Source organism: Ovis aries, chromosome 16 (assembly GCF_016772045.2).
Source record: "Ovis aries strain OAR_USU_Benz2616 breed Rambouillet chromosome 16, ARS-UI_Ramb_v3.0, whole genome shotgun sequence".
In the NCBI taxonomy this organism is placed as follows: domain Eukaryota; kingdom Metazoa; phylum Chordata; class Mammalia; order Artiodactyla; family Bovidae; genus Ovis; species Ovis aries.
In genome coordinates this window covers 11,628,483-11,654,881 of record NC_056069.1, presented here as the reverse complement: position 1 = coordinate 11,654,881, position 26,399 = coordinate 11,628,483, and positions in this window count along the sequence as shown.

The following is a 26,399-nucleotide window of genomic DNA, read 5'->3' as shown; positions in this document are numbered from 1 at the left end:
TAGTTTGAGCATCATGTCATTTTCTTTTCATTTTGAGTACATGCTTTTTGCTGCCCAGATAGTCAAATGTCAAGCCTTTTTGACTGGGATTCTTCCAGTTATGCTATAAGGCCTGAACTTTTCCAGAGTACAAAAATTGTTTACCCTTAAAAAAATTTAGTTAAAACATTGAGAGATTTTTTTAAAATATGAGTATGTTTTCTTCTTATTTCTTGAGGATTCTGAGATGCTTCTTTTAATCTATCGGAAGAAGATAAGGAAGTCATCATGTTTAATGTGGGGATTATTGTGACCTTTTCATTTCTGACACCTGCACATCAGAATGTGGCCATATCATTATCACCATGGTGAGTAGCGATGGAGAGAATGCATGAAACTCAGAGATGACATAGAATCTTATGCTGACAAGTGACATCCTGTATCCTACCTCTTTATTAATGAGGAAATTGCTGGTCAGAAAGATAGTGAATTGCCCAAAGTTACAGTCATGACTGGCATTAATCAGAAGTTCTAAAAGACAGCATAATAAAGCTATTCCTCAAAATAAGTTCTGGAACTTTTCTTATCTTTTATATTCATTTCTTCATCAACTCGTATCTCTAATACTATAAATCCAGCTAACTGTCTCTGCATCAGCAGTGTTCGAAAACCCAATCTTTTATCAATATAAGATACACTGGAAACCAACTGAGTCAGGGAGGCTGCCTTGGAGGAGCTTGACATTGGCATGGTGCTGAGCACCTAGTGAGCATTTGAAGAACACTTACTGAAATAAACTGAGTACACTGAACCTTTGTCTCTAATTTCCTATACAACACTGCAAAATTTTATTCAACACTTATTAAGCCATTCTTCTAAGTTAGGTACTTTGCTTATAGGGGACTACATTGATAATTAAGAAACAAGCCCTGCCTTCCAGGTGATCACTGTTCAGTGAAGCAGACAGATGCATAATCTGTTAGTTTCTGTGGCTGTGTTATTGTTGTTGTTCAGTTGCTCAGTCATGTCCAGCTCTTTGCGACCCCGTGGACTGCAGCATGCCAGGCATCCCTGTCCTTCACCAGTTCCGAGTTTGCTCAGACTCCTGTCCATTCAGTCGGTGATGCCATCCAACCATCTCAACCTCTGTTGTCCCCTTCTTCTCGTGTCTTCAATCTTTCCCAGCATCAGGGTCTTTCTCATGAAAATGAGCTCTATGAATCAGGTGGCCAAAGTATGGAGTTTGGAGTTTCAGCTTCAGCATCAGTCCTTCCAATGAATGTTCAGGATTGATTTCCTTTAGGATGGACTGGTTGGATCTCCTTGCAGTCCAAGGGACTCTCAAGAGTCTTCTCTAACGCCACAGTTCAAAAGCATCAATTCTTCAGCACTCAGCTTTCTTTATAGTCTAACTCTCATATTCATACATGACTACTAGAAAAACCATAACTTTGACTACATGGACATTTGTCGGCAAAGTAGTGTCTCTGCTTTTTAATATGCTGTCTAGATTGGTCATAACTGTTCTTCCAAGAAGCAAGCGTCTTTTAATTTCATGGCTGCAGTCACCATCTGCAGTGATTTTGGAGCCCCTCAAAATAAAGTCTGTCACTGTTTCCATTGTTTCCCCATCTATTTGCCATGAAGTGATAGGACCAGATCTTAGTTTTCTGAATGTTGATTTTAAGCTAACTTTTTCACGCGCCTCTGTCATGTTCATCAAGGTGCTCTTTAGTTCTTCTTCACTTTCTGCAATAAGGGTGGTGTCATCTGCATATCTGAGGTTATTGATATTTCTTCCAGCAATCTTGAATCCAGCATGTGCCTCACCCAGCCCGGCATTTCGCATGATGTACTCTGCATATAAGTTTAATAAACAGGGTGACAATTATAGCCTTGGTGTACTCCTTTCCCAATTTGGAAACAGTCTATTGTTCCATGTCCAATTCTAACTGTTGCTCTTCGATCTGAATACAGATTGCTTAAGAAGCGGGTCAGGTGGTCTGGTATTCCCATCTCTTTCAGAATTTTCCACAGTTTGTTGTGATCCACACAGTAAAAGGCTTTGGCTTAGTCAATAAAGCAGAGGTCTTCGTCGGACACGACTGAAGCGACTTAGCAGCAGCAGCAGCAGATGTTTATCTGGAACTCTCTTGCTTTTTTGATGATCCAGCGAAATGTTGGCAATTTCATCTCTGGCTCCTCTGCCTTTTCTAAATCCAGTTTGAACATCTGGAAATTCACGGTTCATATACTATTGAAGCCTGGCTTGGAGAATTTTGATCATTACTTTGCTAGCACGTGAGGTGAGTGCAATTGTGTAGTAATTTAAACATTCTTTGGCATTGCCTTTCTTTGGGATTGGAATGAAAACTGACCTTTTCCAGTGCTGTGGTCACTCCTGAGTTTTCCAAATTTGCTGGCATATTGAGTGCAGCACTTTCATAGCATCGTCTTTTAGGATTTGAAATAGCTCAACTAGAAATCCAATGCCTCCACTAACTTTGGATGTAGTAATGCTTCCTAGGCCCACTTGACTTCGAATTCCAGGATGTCTGGCTCTAGGTGAGTGATCACACCATCGTGGTTATCTGCGTCATGAAGATCTTTTTTGTACAGTTCTTCTGTATATTCTTGCCACCTCTTCTTAATATCTTCTGTTTCTGTTAGGTCCATACCTTTTCTGTCCTTTATCGAGCCCATCTTTGCATGAAGTGTTCCCTTGGTAGCTCTGATTTTCTTGAAGAGATCTCTAGTCTTTCCCATTCTGTTGTTTTCCTCTATTTCTTTGCATTGATCACTGAGGAAAGCTTTCTTATCTCTCCTTGCTATTCTTTGGAACTCTGCATTCAAATGGGTATATCTTTCCTTTTCTCCTTTGCCTTTAGCTTCTTTTCTCAGCTATTCATAAGGCCTCCTCAGACAACTATTTTGCCATTTTGCATTTCTTTTTTTTTGTGGATGGTCTTGATCCCTGTCTCCTGTACAATGTAATGAACCTCCGTGCATAGTTCATCAGGCACTCTGTCTATCAGGTCTAATCCCTTAAATCTATTTCTCACTTCCACTGTATAATTGTAAGGGATTTGATTTAGATCATACCTGAATGGTTTAGTGGTTTTCTCCACTTTCTTCCATTTCAGTCTGAATTTGGCAATAAAGGAGTTCATGCTCTGAGCCACAGTCAGCTCCCAGTCTTGTTTTTGCCAACTGTATAGAGCTTCTCCATCTTTGGCTGCAAAGAATATAATCAGTCTAATTTCAGTCTTGACCATCTGGTGATGTCCATGTGTAGAGTCTTCTTCTGTGTTGTTGGAAGAGGGTGTTTGCTATGACCAGTGTGTTCTCTTGGCAAAACTCTATGAGCCTTTGCCCTGCTTCATTATGTATTCCAAGGCCAAATTTGCCTGTTACTTCAAGTATTTCTTGTCTTTCTACTTTTGCATTCCAGTCGCCTATAATGAAAATGACATCTTTTTTTGGGTGTTAGTTCTAAAAGGTCTTGTAGGTCTTCATAGAACCATTCAACTTCAGCTTCTTCAGTGTTACTGGTTGGGGCACAGACTTGGATTATTGTGATATTGAATGGTTTGCCTTGAAAACAAACAGATCATTCTGTCCTTTTTGAGATTGCATCCAAGTACTGCATTTCAGACTCTTTTGTTGACTATGATGGCTACTCCTTTTCTTCTAAGGGATTCCTGCCCACAGTAGTAGGTATAATGGTCATCTGAGTTAAATTCACCCACTCCAATCCATGTTAGTTCACTGATTCCTAAAATGTCAATGCTCACTCTTGCTGTCTCCTGTTTGACCACTTCCAATTTGCCTTGATTCATGGATCTAACATTCCAGGTTCCTATGCAACATTGCTCTTTATATCATTGGACTTTACTTCCATCACCAGTCCTATCCACAGTTGGGTGTTGTTGCTTTGGCTCCATCTCTTCAACCAAAATGGGGAGATCATCTTTCAACGTCCTATTTGCCTTTTCATACTGTCCATGGGTTTCTCAAGGCAAGAATACTGAAGTGGTTTGCCATTCTCTTTTCCAGTGGACCGCATTTTGCAGAACTCTCCACCATGACCCATCTGTCTTGGGTGGCCCTACACAGCCTGGCTCATAGTTTCATTGAGTTGGAGAAGACTGTGGTCCATATGATCAAATTGATTAGTTTTCTGTGATTGTGGTTTTCATTCTGTCTGCCCTCTGATGGAGAAGGATAAGAGGCTTACAGGAGCTTCCTGATGGGAGAGACTGACTGAGGGGGAAACTGGGTCTTGTTCCCCAGTCTAATGTAAGTTCTGGCAGCTCTGTTTTGAGGTTAATGGTGACCTCCTCCAAGAGGGCTTATGCCACACCCACGTCTGCTGCACCCAGAGCCCCTGCCCCTGCGACAGGCCCCTGCTGACCCATACCTCCGCAGGAGACACTCAAAGACAGGTCTGGCTCAGTCTCTTCGGGGTCTCCTGGTATGCACATGGTTTTGTTTCATCCCTTGGAACATCTCTGGTGGGTACGGGGTTTGATTCTAAATGCAATTTCGCCCCTCCTACCATCTTGCTGGACGGGGGGTATTTTTTTCCAGTGGGATCCAACATTCTCCTGTCAACGGTTGTTCAGTACTGAGTTGTAATTTTGGAGTTCTCGCAGGAGAAGACGAGCACAAGTCCTTCTACCCGGCCATTTTGTCCTTGTTAATTGATATTAAATAGTTAAAAAATATTATTAAGTATCATAATGGTCTCATGGATTTATAAAAAGAATCTTTATATTTTAGGAATATATATATAGAGACATATTTACTAATAAAATCATACAGTATCTTGAAAAAATAAAGATAGTAAAATTTGATTTTCTGAAAAGTTTTAAGATATTTGGAAATAGTCATGTGTGTACACATAAATGTGTACATATAGAAAACTATACGACTGATTTTTAGTAACTGACTTCGAGTAACTTCTGTGTTTTTCTCTTTTGCTTATCCTACTCTTTTATATTAGGGATGTTCAAGTACTTATTAATTAAAGGGATTTCAGTTTTAAGCAGCAGAATCTAACTCTACTTAATTCAGGGGAGTTAAAAGGGGAAGCTAGAAGCCTGGTTATCCAGTAGCAGTAGCTAGTCACTAAAGGTAGCCCCCGATGAACTACACTTCCCAGACTCTGCAGCCTTACATAGGTCCACACTGAATTTCAGTTGGCACTTTCACTCTTCCATTGTGGTTTCTTTGTATTCTTTTGTCCAGTTTTATTGAGATTTAGTTGACATTTAACATTGTATGTTTAAGATGTACAAAATAATGATGTATGTATTTGTGCAAATGATTACTACAATAAGATTAGTTAAAAGCCCATAACCTTACGTAGTTACAAATTTTTTCCTTGTGATGTAAACTTTTCAGATCTATTCTTTTATCAACTTTCAACTATATAATACAGTATTGTTAAACATACTCACCAGGCTGTACCTTACATCCCCAGAATGTATTTATTCCATACCTGGAAATTTGTACATTTTTACTACCTTCAACTAATGTCCCCAATACCCTCAACCCTTTCTCTGGCAAGCAGCAACCTGTTCTCTGTTTCTATGAGTTTTGTTTTTGTTAAAATCCACATATAAATGAAATCATATAGCATTTATCTTTCTCTGTCAAACATATTTCACTTAGCATAATGCTGTCAAGTTTTATCTATACTGTTGAAAATGACAAGATGTCCTTCCTTTTATGGCTGAATATTATTTCATTTTTTCCTATGTAAAAAAATTTGAGATATAATTGACATCTAACATTACATGGGTTTAGCATTTATAAATGTAAAGATTTGGTATATGTTTATATCATAATATGATCGCCACAATAAGTCTAGTTAATATCCATCAACACACACAATTACACTTTTTTCTTGTGATGAAAACTTTAAAGATCAGCTCTCTTTGCAACTTTCAGATATGCAATATAGTACTATTAATTACAGTCATCATGATCCATGTTACATGCCCAGGGCTTATTTCCTTTATGATTGGAAGTTTATACCTTTTGGCTACCTTCACACATTCTGCCCACCCTAGTCCCTTGTTTCTGGCAACCACCAATCTGTTTTGTATCTGTGATTTGGGGTTTTGCTTGTTTGTTTGTTTGCTTGTTTTTAGATTCCAGGTATAAGTGGAATCGATCACATGCCATTTGTCTCTTTCCATCTGACTTATTTCACTTAACATATGCCCTCAGTGTCTACCCATGTTGTCACAAATAACAAGATTTCCTTTTCTTGTGGCTGAAATATATACATATCACATTTTCATTATTCATTCATTCTTCAATGGACACAAGTCGCTTCTATATCTTAGCTATTGTTAATAATGCTGCAATGAACGTGGGGGTACATATACTTTTGGAGTTAATATTTTCATTCCTTTTGGTAATATTTATTCCCAGAAGTGAAATTGCTATATTAAATGGTGTTTCAATATTTAATTTTTTGAAGACCTTCCATACAGTTTTCCATAGTGGCTACACCCAGTTACATTCTCACCGAAAGTAGTGTGGGAATGTGTTTCCTTTGCTCCACATTCTTCCCAGCATTTGTTAATTCTTGTCATTTTTCTAATAGCCATTCTAACAGGTGTGGCTTTTGATTTACATTTCCCTGATGATTATTGATATTCAGCATCTTTTCAGGTACCTGTTGGCCATCTGCATGTCATCTCTGGAGAAATGCCTATTTAGCTCCTCTACCCATTTTTAAATCAAATTTCTTGTGTTTTTTTTTCTCAGTTGACTTGCATGAATTTTTATGTATTTTGAATACTAACCCCTCATCAGATATATGATTTACAACTATTTTTTCCCATTCTGTTTTCATTTTGTTGATAGTTTCCTTTGCTGTGCAGAAGCTGTTTAGTTTGGTATAGTCATATTTGTTTATTTTTGCTTTTATTGCCTTTGCTTTTAGTCAAATCCAAAAAAAATCATTGCCAAAAGCAATGTTATGGAACCTGTTTTCTTTTAGGAATTTTATGATTTCAGGTCTCATGTTTAAGCCATTGATCCTTTTTGAGTTGAGTTTTAAGTATGGTGTTGAATAGTGTCCACTTTTAGCCTTTTGCATGTGGCTGTGCAGCTTTACCAGCACCATTTGTTGAAGGGACTGTCTTTCCCAGTTATGTGTTCTTGACTCCCTTGTTGTAAACTAACTGACTCTATACTCTTCATTTCTGGACTCTCTTTTCTGTTCCATTTATCTATGGGTCTGTTTTTTATGTCAGTACTATACTGGTTTGATTACTGTAGTTTTGAAACATAGTTTGAAATCAAGAAATGTGTTGCCTCCTGCTTTGTCCTTTTTTCTCAAGATTGTTTTGGCTATTTAGAGTCTTTTCTGATTCCATACAGATTTTAGGATTGTTTGTTCTCTTTCTATGAAAATGTCCTTTCAATTTAGATAGGGATTATATTAACTCTGTAGATTGATTAGGGTAGTATGGACATTTTAAAATATTAACTTTGCTAACCATGAGCATAGACGATCTTCATCTACTGTGCCTTCTTCAGTTTCTTTCATCAATATCTTATGGTTTTAAATATACAGGTCTCTTACGTCCTTGGTTAAATTTACCCCTAAGTATTCTGTTCCTTTTTATGCAATTGTAAATAGGATTATTTTCTTAATTTCTCTTTCTGGTACTTAGTTATTAGCTGTAGAAATGCAACTGATTTTTTTATTGATTTTATATATTCAAATTTAACTGAATTTTTTATTAGTTCCAATAGTTTTTTGGTGGAGTCTTTAGGGCATTCAATACATGATAGGATGCCATCTGCTAATAGTAACAGTTTACTTCTTTCTGATTTGGATGCCTTTTATTTCTTTTTCTTGCCTAGTTGCTCTGGCTTGGATTTCCAATACTATATGAAATAAAAGTAGCAAGAGTGGAAACCCTTGTCTTGTTTCTTACCTTAGAGGAAAAGCTTTCACCTTTCCACTGTTAATAATGATGTAATTTTGGAGCTTGTCACATATGAGCATTATTATGATAAGATATGTTCCCTCTGTATCTATGTTGTTGAGAGTTCTCATAACAAATGAGCTGAATTTTACCAAAAGCTTTTTCTACATCTCTTGAGATGATTGTGTGACTTTTATCTTTCAATTTGTTATTATGACATATTACATTGATTGATTTGCAATGTTGAATCATCCTTACATTGTTGGAATAAATCCTAATTGATCATGGTATATGATCCCTTTAATATGCTGTTGGATGTAGTTTACTAATAATCAGTTAAAGATTCTTTGTGTCTATATTTATCAGGAATATTGACATGTAATTTTCTTTTCTGTGATGTCTTTTTCTGGTTTTAGTGTTAGGATAATACTAGCTTTTTAAAATAAGGTTGGAAGTGTTCCCTTTTCTTTTTTCTGGAAGAGTTTGAGAAAAATTGATGTTAGTTCTTCTTTAAAAGATTGGTAGAATTCACCAATGAAACCATCGGGTCCTAAAGTTTTGTTTGTTGGAAGGTTTTTTATTACTGATTTGATCTCCTTACTAGTAATCAGCCTATTCAGATTTTCTATTTCTTCATGATCGTCTTGGTAGGCTATGTGTTTCCACGAATTTATACGCTCTTCCAGTTTGTACAGTTTTTTAATGTTCATCAGTTCAATTCAGTTCAGTCACTCAGTCGTGTCCGACTCTTTGCAACCCCATGAATCGCAGCACACCAGGCCTCCATGTCCATCACCAACTCCCAGAGTTCACTCAGACTCACATCCATCGAGTCAGTGATGCCATCCAGCCATCTCATCCTCTGTCGTCCCCTTCTCCTCCTGCCCCCAATCCCTCCCAGCATCAAAGTCTTTTCCAATGAGTCAGCTTTTCGCATGAGGTGGCCAAAGTACTGGAGTTTAAGCTTTAGCATCATTCCTTCTAAAGAAATCCCTGGGCTGATCTCCTTCAGAATGGACTGGTTGGATCTCCTTGCAGTCCAAGGGACCCTCAAGGGTCTTCTCCAACACCACAGTTCCAAAGCATCAATTCAAGACAACCTTCTGAATGGGAGAAAATAATAGCAAATGAAGCAACTGACAAACAACTAATCTCAAAAATATACAAGCAACTTATGCAGCTCAATTCCAGAAAAATAAACGACCCAATCAAAAAATGGACCAAAGAACTAAATAGACATTTCTCCAAAGAAAACATATTGATGGCTAACAAACACATGAAAAGATGTTCAACATCACTCATTATCAGAGAAACACAAATCAAGACCACAGTGAGGTACCATTTCACACCAGTCAGAATGGCTGTGATCCAAAAGTCTGCAAGCAACAAATTCTGGAGAGGGTGTGGAGAAAAGTGAACCCTCTTACACTGTTGAAGGGAATGCAAACTAGTACAGCCACTATGGAGAACAGTGTGGAGATTCCTTAAAAAACTGGAAATAGAACTGCCTTATGACCCAGCAATCCCACTGCTCGGCATACACACCGAGGAAACCAGAATTTGAAAGAGACACATGTACCCCAATGTTCATGGCAGCATTGTTTATAATAGCCAGGACATGGAGGCAATGTAGATGTCCATCAGCAGATGAATGGCTAAGAAAGCTGTGGTACATATACACAACGGAGTATTACTCAGCCATTAAAAAGAATACATTTGAATCAGTTCTAATGAGATGGATGAAACTGGAGCCGATTATACAGATTGAAGTAAGCCAGAAAGAAAAACACCAATACAATATACTAACACATATATACGGAATTTAGAAAGATGGTAATGATAATCCTGTATGTGAGACAGCAAAAGAGACACAGATGTATAGAACGGACTTTTGGACTGTGAGGGAGAGGGAGAGGGTGGGATGATTTGGGAGAATGGCATTGAAACATATACTATCATGTAAGAAATGAATCACCAGTCTATGTTCGATATAGGATACAGGATGCTTGGGGCTGGTGCATGGGGATGATCCAGAGAGATGATATGGGGTGGGAGGTGGGAGGGGGTTTCAGGATTGGGAACTCATGTACACCCGTGGCGGATTCATGTCAATGTATGGCAAAAACAATACAGTATTGTAAAGTAAAATAAAGTAAAAATAAAAATTTTTTAAAAAAGCATCAATTCTTTGGTGCTTAGCCTCCTTCAGAGTCCAACTCTCACATCCATACACGACCAATGGAAAAACCATAGCCTTGACTAGATGGACCTTTGTTGGCAATGTCTCTGCTTTTGAATATGCTATCTAGGTTGGTCATAACTTTTCTTCCAAGGAGTAAGCATCTTTTAATTTCATGGCTGCAGCCACCATCTGCAGTGATTTGGGAGCCCAAAAAAATAAAGTCTGACACTGTTTCCACTGTTTCCCTATCTATTTGCCATGAAGTGATGAGACCGGATGCCATGATCTTCATTTTCTGAATGTTGAGCTTTAAGCCAACTTTTTCACTCTCCTCTTTCACTTTCATCAAGAGGCTTTTAGTTCCTCTTCACTTTCTGCCATAAGGGTGGTGTCATCTGCATATCTGAGGTTATTGAGATTTCTCCCAGCAATCTTGATTCCAGCTTGTGTTTCATAGTGTTCAAAGGTGTCTCTGATTATCCTTTGTACTACTCTGGTACCAGTTGTAATGTCTCCTCTTTCATTTATGATTTTGCATCCTCTATTTTTTTTTCTCGGTGAATCTAGCTAAAAGTTTATCTATTTTGTGTGCTCAGTCGCTTCAATCATCTCTGACTTTTTGCGACCTAATCGACTCTAGCCCTCCAGATTCCTCTGTCCCCAGGATTCTCCAGGCAGAAATATTGGACTGCATTGCCATTTCCTTCTCAGAGTATCTTTCCAACCCAGGGTTCCATCTCCTGCATTGCAGGCAGATTCTTCACTGGCTGAGCCATTAAGGAAGCGCTATCTATTTATTTTATTTAAAAAAAGAAAACAGCTCTTGGCTTCATTGATCTTTCTGTTGTCTTTTTAGTCTCTATTTCACTTATTTTCATTCTGATCTTTGTTGTTTCCTTCCTTCTACTAACTTTGGACTTGGTTGTTTGTTTGGTTTGCTTTTTGTTGTTGTTTTTTTTCTATTTATTGAGGTGTAAAGTTAGATGGTTTATTTGAGATCTTTTTTGTTTCTTAGTAAGCATCTATCATTATGAACTTTCCTCTTAGAAAGTTCTCTGCTCTCTTGCTACAAACCACAAGTTTTAGTATGTTGTATTTCCATTTTCATTTGCTTCAAGATACTTTCTGATTTCTTTGTTGACCCAATGATTGTTTAGTTGCAGGCTGTTTAAACACCACATATTTGTGAATTTTCCAATTTTCCTTGAATTGATTTCCAGTGTCAAATCATCACAGTTAGAAAAGATGCATGCTATGATTTTAATCTCATTAACTTTATTAAGATTTGTTTTGTGGCCTAACATTTGATCTATCCTGGAGTAAGTTTTGTGTGAGCTTAAGAAGAGTGTATTTTCTGTTGTTTGGTCATGGAATGTTCTGTATATGTCTGTGCATGTATGCGCTCAGTCACTCAGTTGTATCCAACTCTTTGTGACCAGTCTTCTCTGTCCCTGGGATTTTTCAGGCAAGAATACTGGAGTGGGTTGCCATTTCCTACTCCAAGGGATCTTCCCCACCAAGGAACTGAACCTGAGTCTCCTGTGCCTTCTGCATTGCCATGCAGATTCTTTACCGCTGCATCACCTGTTAAGTCCACACAATTTAATAAGTGATTTAAGGCTAATTTTCCTTATTGAATTTCTGACTGGATGATGTTAATATTGACAGGTATTAAAGTCCCCTACTATTACTGGATTTCTATCTATTTCTTCCTTCAGGTCTTTTCATATTTGCTTTACACATTTTGGTATTCTTATGTTGGGTGGACAGATATTTACAATTATTATATACCCTTGATGGATTGACCCCTTTATAATGACTTCTGTGTCTCTTATTACAGCTTTTGTTTTAAAGGCTGTTTTGTCTGATATAAGTATAGCTACTTCACTTTACTTTTGGTTCCCATTTGTGTGAAGTTATCTCTTGCATTCCTTTATTTTCAGTCTGTGTGTATTCTTACATCTGAAGCAAGTCTCTTTTAGGGAGCATATAGATGGGTCGTGTTTTTTTTTTAAATCCATTCAGCACCTTGTTGTCTTCTGATAGACAAATTTTGTCTTTTTACATTAAAGTAACTATGAAAGGTATGGACTCATTGCCATTTTGTTAATTATTTTCTGGCAGATCTGTAATGCCTTTTTTCTTTATTCTTCTTTTGCTCTCTTCCTTTGTGATTCATTGATTTTCTATAGATTTTTTTTTTTCTGTGACTGTTTTCAATTAACAGAATGAAACAGACGTGATGTTGTAACAGCATGGGCTCTAAATCTTAAGAAGGTATTTTCATTCACGGAGTCCTGACCACCACGTACTCACGTGCTGTCAGAGCCTCACCTGAAGCTTACATCCTGTTGGACCAAATGGACTTAACATACATATATATAATAGGTAGCAAATTTCTTTTATACTTAAACCTTTATATTTTGTATTTTCTATTAGTTATATCTGAAATGATCTTTGTATAAGGGCCATTACCAAACAAGAGAGAGGTTTTATAAGCTAGGCAAATACCTCAGGGGAGGGGTTTGGGGAAGAAGATACATGGATATGTATGGCTGAGTCCCTTCGCTGTTCGCCTGAAACTACCACGACGCTGTTAATCGGCTATACCCCAACACAAAATACAAAGTTTAAAATTCAAAGGGAAAAGGGAATGTAACTCAGTTTCATTTAGATCAAGAGCTGTCTTGTAAGCACAGAAATCTGGGACAATAGAGGAGGATATGAGGTCAGATGGCTTCCTATTGCCATTACAACTGTTCATGTCATCTGTTGCGAAAGGAGAATGATGGGAAAGTAATTAAAACCTACTGAGCCCCTACTATGTGCTAGGCACTGGCCTTGGGTCTTTATGTATCTTACTGAATCTTCACAAAACCCTTTTGAGTAGGTACTCTTAACACTGCAGATGTAGAAGCTGCAGCTTTCAGAGGGTAGCTGGTGAACATTGTGTTCTGTCAGGCAGGTCTTCCATCTGGCTGCACAGCTCCTTCTCTTCTCCTCTCTCCTTTGTTCAATCCGAGAAGCACCCTTTTATATCAGTTCTGTTACCTCCACCATTAAGCATGATTAAACAATGCCCAGTTGTGGATGTGACTGGTGATAGAAGCAAGGTCCGATGATGTAAAGAGCAATATTGCATACGAACCTGGAATGTTAGGTCCATGTTCAGTTCAGTTCAATCGCTCAGTCGTGTCCGACTCTTTGTGACCCCATGAATCGCAGCAAGCCAGGCCTCCCTGTCCAAGACCAACTTCCGGAGTTAACTCAAACTCACGTCCATCAAGTCGGTGATGCCATCCAGCCATCTCATCCTCTGTTGTCCCCTTCTCCTCCTGCCCCTAATCCCTCCCAGCATCAAAGTCTTTTCCAATGAGTCAACTCTTCACATGAGGTGGCCAAAGTACTGGAGTTTCAGCTTTAGCATCATTCCTTCCAAAGAAATCCCAGGGCTGATCTCCTTCAGAATGGACTGGTTGGATCTCCTTGCAGTCCAAGGGACTCTCAAGAGTCTTCTCCAACACCACAGTTCAAAAGCATCAATTCTTCGGCGCTCAGCCTTCTTCACAGTCCAACTCTCACATCCATACATGCCCACTGGAAAAACCATAACCTTGACTAGATGGACCTTTGTTGGCAATGTCTCTGCTTTTGAATATGCTATCTAGGTTGGTCATAACTTTCCTTCAAACAAGTAAGCGTCTTTTAATTTCATGGCTGCAGTCACCATCTGCAGTGATTTTGGAGCCCCCAAACAAGAAAGTCTGACACTGTTTCCACTGTTTTCCCACCTATTTCCCATGAAGTGATGGGACCAGATGCCGTGATCTTTGTTTTCTGAATGTTGAACTTTAAGCCAGCTTTTTCACTCTCCTCTTTCACTTTCATCAGGAGGCTCTTTATTCCTCTTCACTTACTGCCATAAGGGTGGTGTCATCTGCATATCTGAGGTGATTGATATTTCTCCCGGCAATCTTGATTCCAGCTTGTGCTTCTTCCAGCCCAGTGTTTCTCATGATGTACTCTGCATATAAGTTAAATAAACAGGGTGACAATATACAGCCTTGACATACTCCTTTCTCTATTTGGAACCAGTCTGTTGTTCCATGTCCAGTTCTAAACTGTTGCTTCCTGACCCGCATATAGGTTTCTCAAGAGGCAGGTCAGGTGGTCTGGTATTCCCATCTCTTTCAGGATTTTCCACAGATTACTGTGATCCACACAGTCAAAGGCTTTGGCATAGTCAATAAAGTAGAAATAGATGTTTTTCTGGAACTTTCTTGCTTTTTCCATGATCCAGCAGATGTTGGCAATTTGATCTCTGGTACCTCTGCCTTTTCTAAAACCAGCTTGAACATCAGGGAGTTCACGGTTCACGTATTGCTGAAGCCTGGCTTGGAGAATTTTGAGCATGACTTTACTAGCATGTGAGATGAGTGCAATTGTGTGGTAGTTTGAGCATTCTTTGGCATTGCCTTTCTTTGGGATTGGAATGAAAAGTGACCTTTTCCAGTCCTGTGGCCACTGCTGAGTTTTCCAAATTTGCTGGCATATTGAGTGCAGCACTTTCACAGCATCATCTTTCAGGATTTGAAATAGCTCAACTGGCATTCCATTACCTCCACTAGCTTTGTTCGTAGTGATGCTTTCTAAGACCCACTTGACTTCACATTCCAGGATGTCTGGCTCTAGATGAGTGATCATACCATCGTGATTATCCAGGTAGTGAAGATCTTTTTTGTATAGTATAGTGTTATTTCGGAGTTCAATTTTGGAAACACACTACCTGGGTTCAGTGCTCAGCCCTATCATTTCCTGAGTGGGTTAGGCAAGTAATTTCCCCACCTGTTAAGTGGAGAAAATAACATCACCTCTCTCTTGGATGTAAAGCACACAAAACGGTATCTAGAACACAGTGAGAGCTGTGTCTCTTACCACTGACCAGCTTACAACTCATGGGCTCAGTGACGTTGATACTTCTCCGTTCTGGCCCTGTCTTGAGCACCGCCCAGGAATTTTGTTATACTCTGGTAACCTTCAGTGTGAACTGAATTACAGTCTTTCTGCATCCGCCTATATCTGCTCTAAAAAAGAATTTTCGATCCATGTGCTATGAAGTAAGGGAGACAATAAGACAAGACCCCTAATTTGGGTCCTAATATCTCTAACCTTTAGTTTTCCCTTTTTGCTTTTCCCACCTGTTGGTGGCAATAGAAGGAGCAGGGCTCAGAGTTTTCCTCATCCCACCCTCTCAATTTTGAAAGCTGCCACTAGGAAAGGATCTGATAAGCTAGTTCTTGGGTAATTTATTGATACTGCCTAACCAACAACCTCTCCTTTTAGGGACATTTTGAAGTTTTACAACAGGTTAAAGCCTAAACCAAAAGATCGCTAATGTTAGGGTTTTGGTATGAGTTAGGAGAAGGATTGGAGAAGGCAATGGCCACCCACTCCAGGACTCTTGCCTGGAAAATCCCATGGACGGAGGAGCCTGGTAGGCTGCAGTCCATGGGGTCGCGAAGAGTCAGACACGAGTGAGCGACTTCACTTTCACTTTTCACTTTCATGCATTGGAGAAGGAAATGGCAACCCACTCCAGTGTTCTTGCCTGGAGAATCCCAGGGACAGCAGAGCCTGGTGGGCTGCCGTCTCTGGGGTCGCACAGAGTTGGACACAACTGAAGTGATTTAGCAGCTTAGCGGTAGCAGCAGGAGAAGAATAGGTTTGCATTTTGGTTTTGTGTTGCTGCTATGGGACTGCAGAGAAGGAAAGGGAGGAACCCATGTCTTTCCAATGAACCCAGTTTCTATCCTCCAGGCTGGGAGTGAGCTAACCATTTGGGCAGTTGGGGAGAAGTACTGGATTTTTTCCCAGAATTTCTTGAGGCAACTCAACGAGGACAGAAAATCAGAATTTCTTTCAGGGGAACCGGGGTTAGACGGCGACTCCACCAAAAAATAGAATGTTTACTGAGAACAAAAACATATCTAAGCCAGAATAGGATAGAGTGACCCACAAGTAATGCCAGGAATGAGTCTGAGCCCTGACCTTACACTCTTTTTTAATTTGAGCTGGCTTTGTGTGCTATGAGGCAGTGACAGGTTCAAGGTCCCAAAACATGTTCACTTGTTGCTGCCCTTTCTTGCTGTTCTCAGGGCTGGTACACCTTTTAAAGAGCTGTGGATGGAGAGAGCCATTGACTATTGTGACCAAGAGTTACTTGGACTTCTGGAAAAGCGAAATTCCAGCCAGGCCCATCCATCAGCCCACACAGAGTTCCCTCTGCACTTCTTTCAAATAAAGTTCTTTGGAAATGTGAGGAGGAAATGGATCTACAGAAACTAGAAGCCCAGATGTAGCAGTTCATCTGCTAGAGGAGAAGAGCTAGATCAGGAGCCTAGCGATGGGCATGGGAGTAGGGTGGGCAGCAGCAGCAGCAGCGGAAATGCATGCTTTCCTGATTGTGGGTCATTACAGGCCTTTATGCAGCAAACACTAGCTACAGACTTCATAGATATGTTTTCACACGTTAGATAACATGTTTTCACATATGTATGTCACTGGTTTTTCAAACACATTTGGAAGCTATAGTGTAGTAACATGGTTAATGCTGCTGCTGCTAAGTCACTTCAGTCATGTCTGACTCTGTGTGATCCCAAAGACGGCAGCCCACCAGGCTCCTCTGTCCCTGGGAGTCTCCAGGCAAGAATACTGGAGTGGGTTGCCAGTTCCTTCTCCAACATGATTAATATCATCTCTAATTTATATTTCATTGTCAATGAATGCATAGTAAAATTCAATGACCCTTATACAGGGTTCCACGAACTAACTTTGACTTGCAAGAGAGAGTCTTGCTCTTGTAAGGGTTAGAAACACTGGGCTATATATATGTCTTTTTATTTCCACTGCCAGGTACTCTGTGACAACCTAGAGGGGTGGGATGGGTTGCCAGACATGAAGGGGATTCAGGAGGCAGCAGACATATGTATACCTATGGCTGATTCATACTGATGTACAAAAGAGGCCAACTCAGTATTGATGTTCTTGATCACTGCCTCCTGCACAACATCACGAACATAGTTCTTCAGACACTCTGTCTATCAGATCTAATCTATTTGTCACTTCCACTGTATAATCGTAAGGGATTTGCTTTAGGTCATACCTATGTTAGCAGACAGATTCTTAACCGCTAGACCACCAGGGAAGTCCTATTTTATTTTCTTTTATTAAAACTCAACAGTTAATTCTTTTATTAAAACTCATCCAAACCAATGCTTATGTATATAACATTGAAGAAGTGATGCTTCTTCAAATTTATATCCTCCTTCATCACCTTTGTACTTCTCATCAGCATCAAAGAATCAGCTGCCGTTTGTGTTTTGTTGGGAAACCCATGTTTACAGTATCTGTTCGCACATTTAGTAAGCAGACTGTTTCCTTGAGTTGAGACACCACCTCGGTGACCTGACATTTATTTTAGGAGCCAGAATGACGCTGGTCCCTACAATAAATCTCAGGACACTCAACAAATTTCTGAATATCCTATGATGATTGCGGGGCTTCCCTGGTGGCTCAGTGGTAAACACCTGCCTGCCAATACAGGAGACACAAGTTCAATCCCTGGGTCAGGAAGATCCCCTGGAGAAGGAAATGGCAACCCAGTTCAGTATTCTTGCCTGGAAAATCACTTGGACAAAGGAACCTGTTGAGTAATAATCCAGTCCATGGGGTCGCAAGAATCAGTCACAACTTAGCGACTACACCACCACTACCATGATGATTGCTTCCTTGCTTTCAGGGAATATTAAATATGAAATTCTTTCAAAACATGTATATATTTCTGCTTCCTCTATCAGATAACTCAATCATAAAAGGGCTAATATACTTTATACTCTCTGAACTCTGAAGGTCTCTGATTTGAGAGCAGTAATTTGGAGAGTAGGAGCAGAGATGTAGAGATTCATTAACAAGTGGTATCAAATCAGGCTAAACAAGAAGTCACTTTGTGTGATGGAGGAAAATTAATAAAACAATTTTTAAAAGTCAATGAGCACCCCACTTAAGTGTGGGCTATGCATAGCGAGTTTGGAGGAACGTAGTATGGGAGGTGGGGGTGGGGAGAGGTAACCTTCCAGTGGGGAAATCTGATAAAGATTACCGCAGCCATGTGATCAAGGTCAACATCAACAGTCACAGGTCATGTTGATAGTACATACTGTTGATATGGTGTGATGAAAATGGCACCTTACATCTGAGGTCCTCTGCCAAAACCCGTTACCTTAGTCTAAGCGCAAGAAAAGCATGAGACTTGTCCCCAGAGGGGCACATTCCCTTACCTCTTACAAAATCACTGCTGCTGCTGCTGCTAAGTTGCTTCAGCCGTGTCTGACTCTGTGCAACCCCATAGACGGCAGCCCACCAGGCTCCCCATCCCTGGGATTCTCCAGGCAGGAACACTGGAGTGGGTTGCCATTTCTTTCTCCAATGCATGAAAGTGAAAAGTGAAAGTGAAGTCGCTCAGTCGTGTCCGACCCTCAGCGACCCCATGGACTGCAGCCCACCAGGCTCCTCCATCCATGGGATTTTCCAGGCAAGAGTACTGGAGTGGGGTGCCATTGCCTTCTCTACTAGTATACCTCAAAACTGGCAAGGTCATCAAAAGCACTGAAAGCTTGAGAAACTCTCACAGCCAAGAGGAGCCTAAGAAGATACAGCAACTAAATGCAATGTGGTGTCCTAGATGGAATCCTGACATCGGAAAGGGACACTGGGTAAACACCAAGGAAATCTGAATAAACGATGGACTTTAGTTAATACTACTTCAATATTAGTTCATTGATTATAACAAAGGTGCATCAGTAGATGTTAATAATAGTGGAAACTGGGTCTAGGGTATAGAGAACTCTGTACTATTCAGTTTCTTCCACAAATGTTAATTGTTCTAAAAACTAACAGCTATTTTTTTAATTTAAAAATTTAGGAACAGTTATTTAAAATAAGAACAATGACAATTTTTTTTAACAAGCTCACTGAGCCCATACTTGGGGCGGGTGGGTAAAAGCTCTTATTATTAAGAACGGACCTTTCTGCCTAATGATTCGACTTCATCTGACTTTTCCTGGAATTCTCTGTAATGAAAAGAATATATAAACTATTGATTTACTCTGTACTCCCATGGCCAACTCACATTTTCTAGGCCACAGCCACCTGGAAACTTCAAGTTAAAATTTATAAGCATAAGCTATGTTTTTCTCCAGAAAGAGTAGAAGTTATTTTATAGTCGTACCAGGATTGGATTTCTGGCTGTACCATTTATAAGCTGTGTAACAATATTGAACATCTCACTTAACCTTTCTGAAACTCAGTTTTCTCCTTTCTTTAAAAAAAAATAAAAGAAAGAAAAACAAAAGACATTGCCAGATTATGACAAGCAAGACAACATGCAGTCCTTGAGTCAGTATCCAGCACATTAAAGTTCCCAGTAAGTGATAGTTAATAATAAACAGGGTCGTCAATCCACAACAAAATGAGATCATCGCTTGGGTTGCACCAAAATATAACTTAGAGCTCCTCCCTTCCAGTCCTCTTTCCCACTCCAGCAGGTCACACAGCATCAAGCATCTAGAAGGCTTTCTGCCAAAACGGTACTGGTTTGTTATCTAAGTGAGTCTTGTTCATTTAGCAAAGTCAGGGTCTTTGTTATTGTTTTCATCACCACTAGCTGAGCAGAGAAAGACCAAGCCACAGGGTACATCTCTGCCTGCCAAAGTCCTGTGTTCCTGAAACAAAACTGCAATAAAAATGGCAGTTCATGGCAGACACTGAGCCCAGGCTTGGGAGCCCGTGGGGAGGGGCTGCTCCTCTCCTCTTCCTCAGCACCTGTCACTGAGATGGGGTGGCCCAGCCCGGGGGCAGCTCCAGCCCCGGGGCTCCCAGCAACGCCGCCCAGCCCACTCAGCGACTAGAAAGCGCCCATTGAGGGCTTGCAGCTGCCGGGGCTGCTTGCCCAAATACTGCATAAAGCCTCAACTTCAGCTCCAGTGAAGAAGTCACTACTGTGTTCTTCCTGAGCCCCAGTCACGGCTATCAAACATTCAAAGCAAACTGGCGATGGTTAAACACTGCATGTGTTTACACCCCGAATCTTGAATCACAATGGGGAGGCTTGAGCTGCCAAGGCCCGGCTTTATTCTGGACACTGAAGTCTGTTCTCTGACCCACCGGACAGGAGTAGCGTTGAGTAAATACCAGATCGCTTTGCTTTTCATAGATGTTTGCTCTCAGGGACTTCAGTGGGGTTCGTCTCCAGGCGGGGCTTGAAGGGCACATACTTGCAGAGTCAAGATGCTGTCTCCCGTGAGTGGGCGTTCAGAAGCTTTAAGGCTTTGGAAGCCATCCCTAAAGAGAAAACCCAACAGTATAAAATAAAATATATCCAAGCAGATGAAAGGATAACTGGGATTCTTAAAAAAAAAAAAAAAAAAAAAAACTGCTATGAAAAAAAGTGAGGAGGAAAAAGAAGAAAGGCAGTGTGGTTAGTGGGGAGAGCTGAGGGGTGGATGTTTAGGGCCTCCTAACACTGTTCTCCACCCTTGAGAATTTAAACACGATTCATTTTAAAAAATACTATAATAAGAAAGACCCTTTGCCTCGCCCCTTTATCTAGGATAAAGTACAAAACCTAGATTTTCTTTTAAATGTCCCAGTCTGTTCTGTGCTGCTAACTCTTTCAGGGTTTTTATCCTTTACATTGCATGTCAGGATTTTGTTTTTTTTTTCTGACTATAGAAAAGTACATCATCATTGTGACAAATTGAGAAATGCGGGAAAGAAACATAAAGAAGAAACTATAAGTACTATATCTTCGAATTAGAGCTTGTGTTTTTACACACTTCCTTGCCCCCTTTGTACACAGAGAGAAAGAAAGAGAAAAAAGTTATTTTAAACATACTTAAATAGAATCCAATTTTGTTCAGCTTTATACTATGTGTTGTTTTTCTTTTTTTTTTTTAACTTCTCATGACCATTCCCCATACCACTAGATATTCCTAAAAGAATGACTCGTAATGGCTTTGGAATATTTTCACCCCATGTTTTTCAATGCCAAAAAGGTTCAAAACAGAGTTTTACTTATACCATGCCATACTTTTAAAAAATAGAACAAGCTTTTTCTAGCTAGAGAGTATAAGGAAATTTATTTTGCACTAGATATATACCACTTTCTCCAGAATAATTTAAGAATTGCAGCTGGATTCAGCATAGTATTTGGCAAGTACAAATATAGTAGTAAGATGAAGTTTTCTTACCTTCAAATGTGCTCCAAAAGGGAAATGAGACAAAGGAATGGAAATTGAGCACAGGGTGGGTTGTAGATGTGAGGAGCGAAGCCAGAAATGGGAGATGGTGACTCAGTTCTCACACACAATCACACACACACACACACACACTCACTCACACCCCGACTTCTGCAGTCTGTGCACCAGCTGACAGGACCTCTCTCTTTCAAGAACTTTGAAATCAAAACTCAAAAGGATCCAGTGAAAATCATAAAGATTAAGAGGAAAAGACATACTACATATTAGACATGCAGGATAATTGAAGGGATGATAGGCAGATTGAGGGACAAGCCCTCCAGCATTGTCTGGGCACTTGCCTCACCTACAGCCATACATCGGATATGAAGGTGAAAGAATAAGCTACAGTGTTTGGCCCTGAGGAGCTCCCAGACTAATGGAGAAGACAGGATGTAAGCAAGTCATTTCAGCTCAACATGAGACTTGAGAATGGAAGGCAGCCCTTAGCCAGCCTGGGAGCGGAAGGATGAGGATTCATGTGGCATCAGAAGGTCTCAGGGAGGATGTAGCCTAGGAGCCAAGCTGAGAAGAATGAGACTTCACAAACATAGGAGGAAAGGGAAAATCACGGGGGGAACACTGAGTTAGCAAAGAAAGGGAAACAACTAACTCTATTTTAAAACATCTTTTTATCATGGGCTTGAGACCCAATGTTATTTGATATAGACTTGTCCTTTTTTCCTGTAATTTACATACAGAATATATAATATTCTGAAGCACCCCTGAAAACTTTGATAATTTTAAGCATATTCCAAATAAACGAAGGGACAGTCATTTAAAGAAACCCTATTTAATTTGTTGGGATTCCCTGGTGATTAGATAGTAAGGAATCTGCCTGCAATGCAGGAGACCAGGGTTGGATCCCTGGGTCAGGAAGATTCCCCTGGAGAAAGGTAATTTGTTTATCTAGATAATCCCTTATTCCATTATTTTTTTTAAATATAGGATTATACATAACTGCAGTTAGTGCAATGGTGAAAATAGATGTCTCCCTACTTGTTGCATTTGTTAGTTCAAAACCCAGAAGGACGCTGAATGAATTTTATGTTTATTTTCTGATGCCCTGTCTCTCACTCACACATACCCACTTACTTAGTCAACTTATATAGTGAATATTAAAATTCAGATGGCAAAGGCAGGCAACAGTACAGACGAATGTGGCCAGTTGTTGTTCAGTCCCTAAGTCCAGTCTGACTCTGTGATCTCCAAAGACTGCAGCACACCAGGCTTCCCTGTCCTTCACTATCTCCTGGAGTTTGCTCAAACTCATGTCCACTGAGTCGGTGATGCTATATAACCATCTCATCATCTGTCATCCCCTTCTCGTCCTGCCCTGTCTTTCCCAGCAGCAGGGTCTTTTCCAATGAGTCAGCTCTTCATATTAGGTGGCCAAAGTATTGGAGCTCCAGCTTAAGCATCAGTCCTTCCAAAGACTATTCAGGATTAATTACCTTTAGGATTGACTGGTTTGATTTCCTTGCAGTCTAAGGGACTCTCAAGAGTCTTCTTTAGCACCACAATTTGAAGGCATTGATTCTTCAGCATTCAGCCTTCTTTATGGTCCAACTCTCACATCTGTACGTGACTATTGAAAAAAAACCAGAGCTTTGACTATACGAATCTTTGCCAGCAGAGATGTCTCTGCTTTTTAATATGCTGTCTAGGTTTGCCATAGCCTTCCTTCCAAGTAGCATCTTTTAATTTCATGGCTGCAGTCACCATCTGCAGTGATTTTGGAGCCCAAGAAAATAAAATCTGTCACTGTTTCTACTTTTTCCCCTTGTCTGTGGACCATTAAAAATATGGCAAGTATGAATGCAAATTTTACAGATTAATCTCTTTTTAAAAAAAGCAAGTTGAGTTGATTTTGAAAACTATCACATTTGCAAAGCTGACTTGGCATTTATAATTCTCAGGATTTTTTTCAGTCAGTTTGCAGGCTCCCGCAACCTACACAGTGACAGTTAAGGTAGGTCAGGACTATAATTACCACTTAGCAAACAGAGAAACCAAAATGAAAAGGCAAGGTTGGCTTTTAGGGGCTCTCCCAGGTAGACCTTTAGATTGCCAGCTGTAAATAGAAAGGTTTTCTGAAGTGACTAGAGGCTGCATCTCAGATGAGTTCTAGGTCCACTGAGTTACAACACAGCCTTTTTCAGGAGGTGAATCATGCCCTCTACTTCAATTTAATTAGAACTCTCAAATCTTGATGATATTGAAAGTATCTATGAATCTGTGGCAGGATGGTCAAGTGCCCCACAAATTAGCTGAAGGGACAGGAGGCAGGAGATTATTCTTATCTCCCTATATTATTGCTTTGATCCCCAGGCCAGAATGTGTTTCACTGTAGTTAGAGTAAATACAGACTGAGAATGACTTTTTTTTTTTTCAAACAGAAAAAATTTCATTTTTCATTTGTCCAAAAGAGCAGTGATAACACACAAGAAGACAAGTGTAGTTGTTATGTAATGAGTCATCTTGGTTTCATTTCTCTTGAATTTTTATTATTCAGAATGTAATGTTCCATGGATATGTTTCTAGTTTGAAGGAACTTAAATTACTTCACAAGGTTATACTTAAAAAAAAATAAGATAGTGTAGAACATGGCATGATTGTTTATATGGGTTTTAGGTCACTTATACCACTGTTATCTTTCTCTCCTAGAGTGTGGACTAGATACTTACTGGAAAATTTTCTTGAAATAGAAATATCTCTGTGTTAACTTTGATTCTGGAATAATCAAGGATCATTTCAGTGCCCATGTTGTTCTGGTAACTATTGTTGCGTTACACCTTACCCTGAAATCAGTAGCGTAAAACTGACCATTTTATTTTGGTCACAGTTTGTGGGCTGGGAATTCAGGAAGAGCTCAGCCTGGGCAGGTCTTGCTGGGGATTTTTCAGGCTGTTGCCATCAGATGTTGGCTGGGGCTCCTACCATCAAAGGCTCCACTGTGTTCTCTCCTGAGTGTGTGGTTGAGGAATTGCTATGGGAGCTTGGCATGGTTAGTTAACAGAGCACCTACACCAGCATGGAGGTCTTGGGGTGCTCAGACTTCCCAGATGCCACATGACTTCACCCAAGCCATCAGTCCCAAGAGCAGCAGGCAGTAGCCTTTGCCAACCTAACCTCCAACATCACACAGCATCACTGTCACAGACTCAACGGGTTACAAATGAGTCACTAAGATTGACCCCCCTCTTATAGGGAGAAATATCAAAGACACATTTTTAATCTGCCAGATATGTCTGTGTTTGTGTGTTAAGTAACAACTTAGAGTGTATTATCTTAAACGAGCAACCTGGATCCTGCACAAGTCTGTGAGTTCATTTTGTACTTACAGTACCTAGCATAGGCACTGTGTTGTATCGAATGATCCAGGGCGTCCCTGGTGGCTCAGACTATAAAGAGTCTGCCTTCAATGCAGGAGACCTGGGTTCGATCACTGGGTCAGAAAGATACCCTGAAGAAAGGAATGGCTACCCACTCCAGTATTCTTGCCTGGAGAATCCCATGTACAGAGAACCCTGGTGGGCTGCAGTCCATGGGGTCGCAAAGAATCAGACTCGACTGAGCAACTGAAACACACACATGTTAAACTAAGCAGAGATCTGACAAGCTAAGGACACTGCAATCCAAATGAAGAAGGGACTTTGTGACTGCCAAATGTTTACCTTTTGTGAGCTGGAAGGATGATTGTGCTGATAAAACCACTCTATATAGTAACAACAGAAAAGCTTGGGGTTTAAAGGTAAAAGGAATCTCAGAAATCCTGTGGCCCCACCATTCCTTACAGCCTTCCTCGTTGTAGCCCAAGGGCCTCGCTGGTGGCTCAGAGGGTAAAGTGTCTGTCTGCAATTGTGGAAGACCCGGGTTCGATCCCTGGGTTTGGAAGATCCCCTGGAGAAGGAAATGGCAACCCGTTCCAGTACTGTTGCCTGGAAAATCCCATGGAAGGAGGAGCCTGGTAGGCTACAGTCCATGGGGTTGCAAAGAGTTGAACACGACTGAGCGACTTCACTTTCACTTTCATCGCACCCTAGTTTTTCCAGCTGAAGCCCAGAGAAAGTAAGTGACATAACTAAGTGACAAAGATCAAGTCTCCAGTCATAAATTCCAGTCACTGCTTTTGGTACATTATAAAACTTTTTGTCAGTCACTATTTGAGGTTATGACTTGATCAAATTGCAGGGGCTTCCCTGGTAGCTCAGACGGTAAAGCATCTGCCTGCAGTGTGGGAGACCTGAGTACAATCCCCGGGTCGGGAAGATCCCCTGGAGAAAGGAGATAGCAACCCACTCCAGCACTCAGGCCTGGAAAATTCCATGGATGGAGGAGCCTAGTAGGCTGTAGTCCATGGGATCACAAAGAGCTGGACACAACTGAGCAACTTCACTGTGTTCACTGGTTCACTGTGGTTTAGATCTTTTTCATATATAAGGGTGAATGAGGTTGAGACTCTGCCAACCTGTTGACTCAGCATGAGTCCTTTTATTACTGGACTTTTCTATCCATTCCATCAGGCAGATAAAAGTCCTAGAAATGTCTCACTGGGAGGCCCCAGGAGTGGCTCTCTTCCGTCTCGGGGCAGAAAACCTAACTTCCTAACACTTTCCTCCTGTCTTGCAAAACAATCTTGTAGCTTCTACGACTGGGCAGTGTGGAATCTGGAAGGCTTCCTGCAATTTACAAAAAGCAGTTAGGTAATGAAGGTATCCCTAAGAGGGCCTAAAACCTGTCACAAGGATCCACTGTATTTCTAGGTAGTGACCACCCAGCCTACTATGACAACGTGAGAGGCTGTCCTAGCTGTTTGGAGTCTTGGAAGCAGAAAGATAGCTCAGTCCCCTATTTTGCACTACACTGATGCAGTTTTGTCTGGAAGAATAGGATTTTTAAAGTGACCACCCAGTTAATTACTATAAGGAA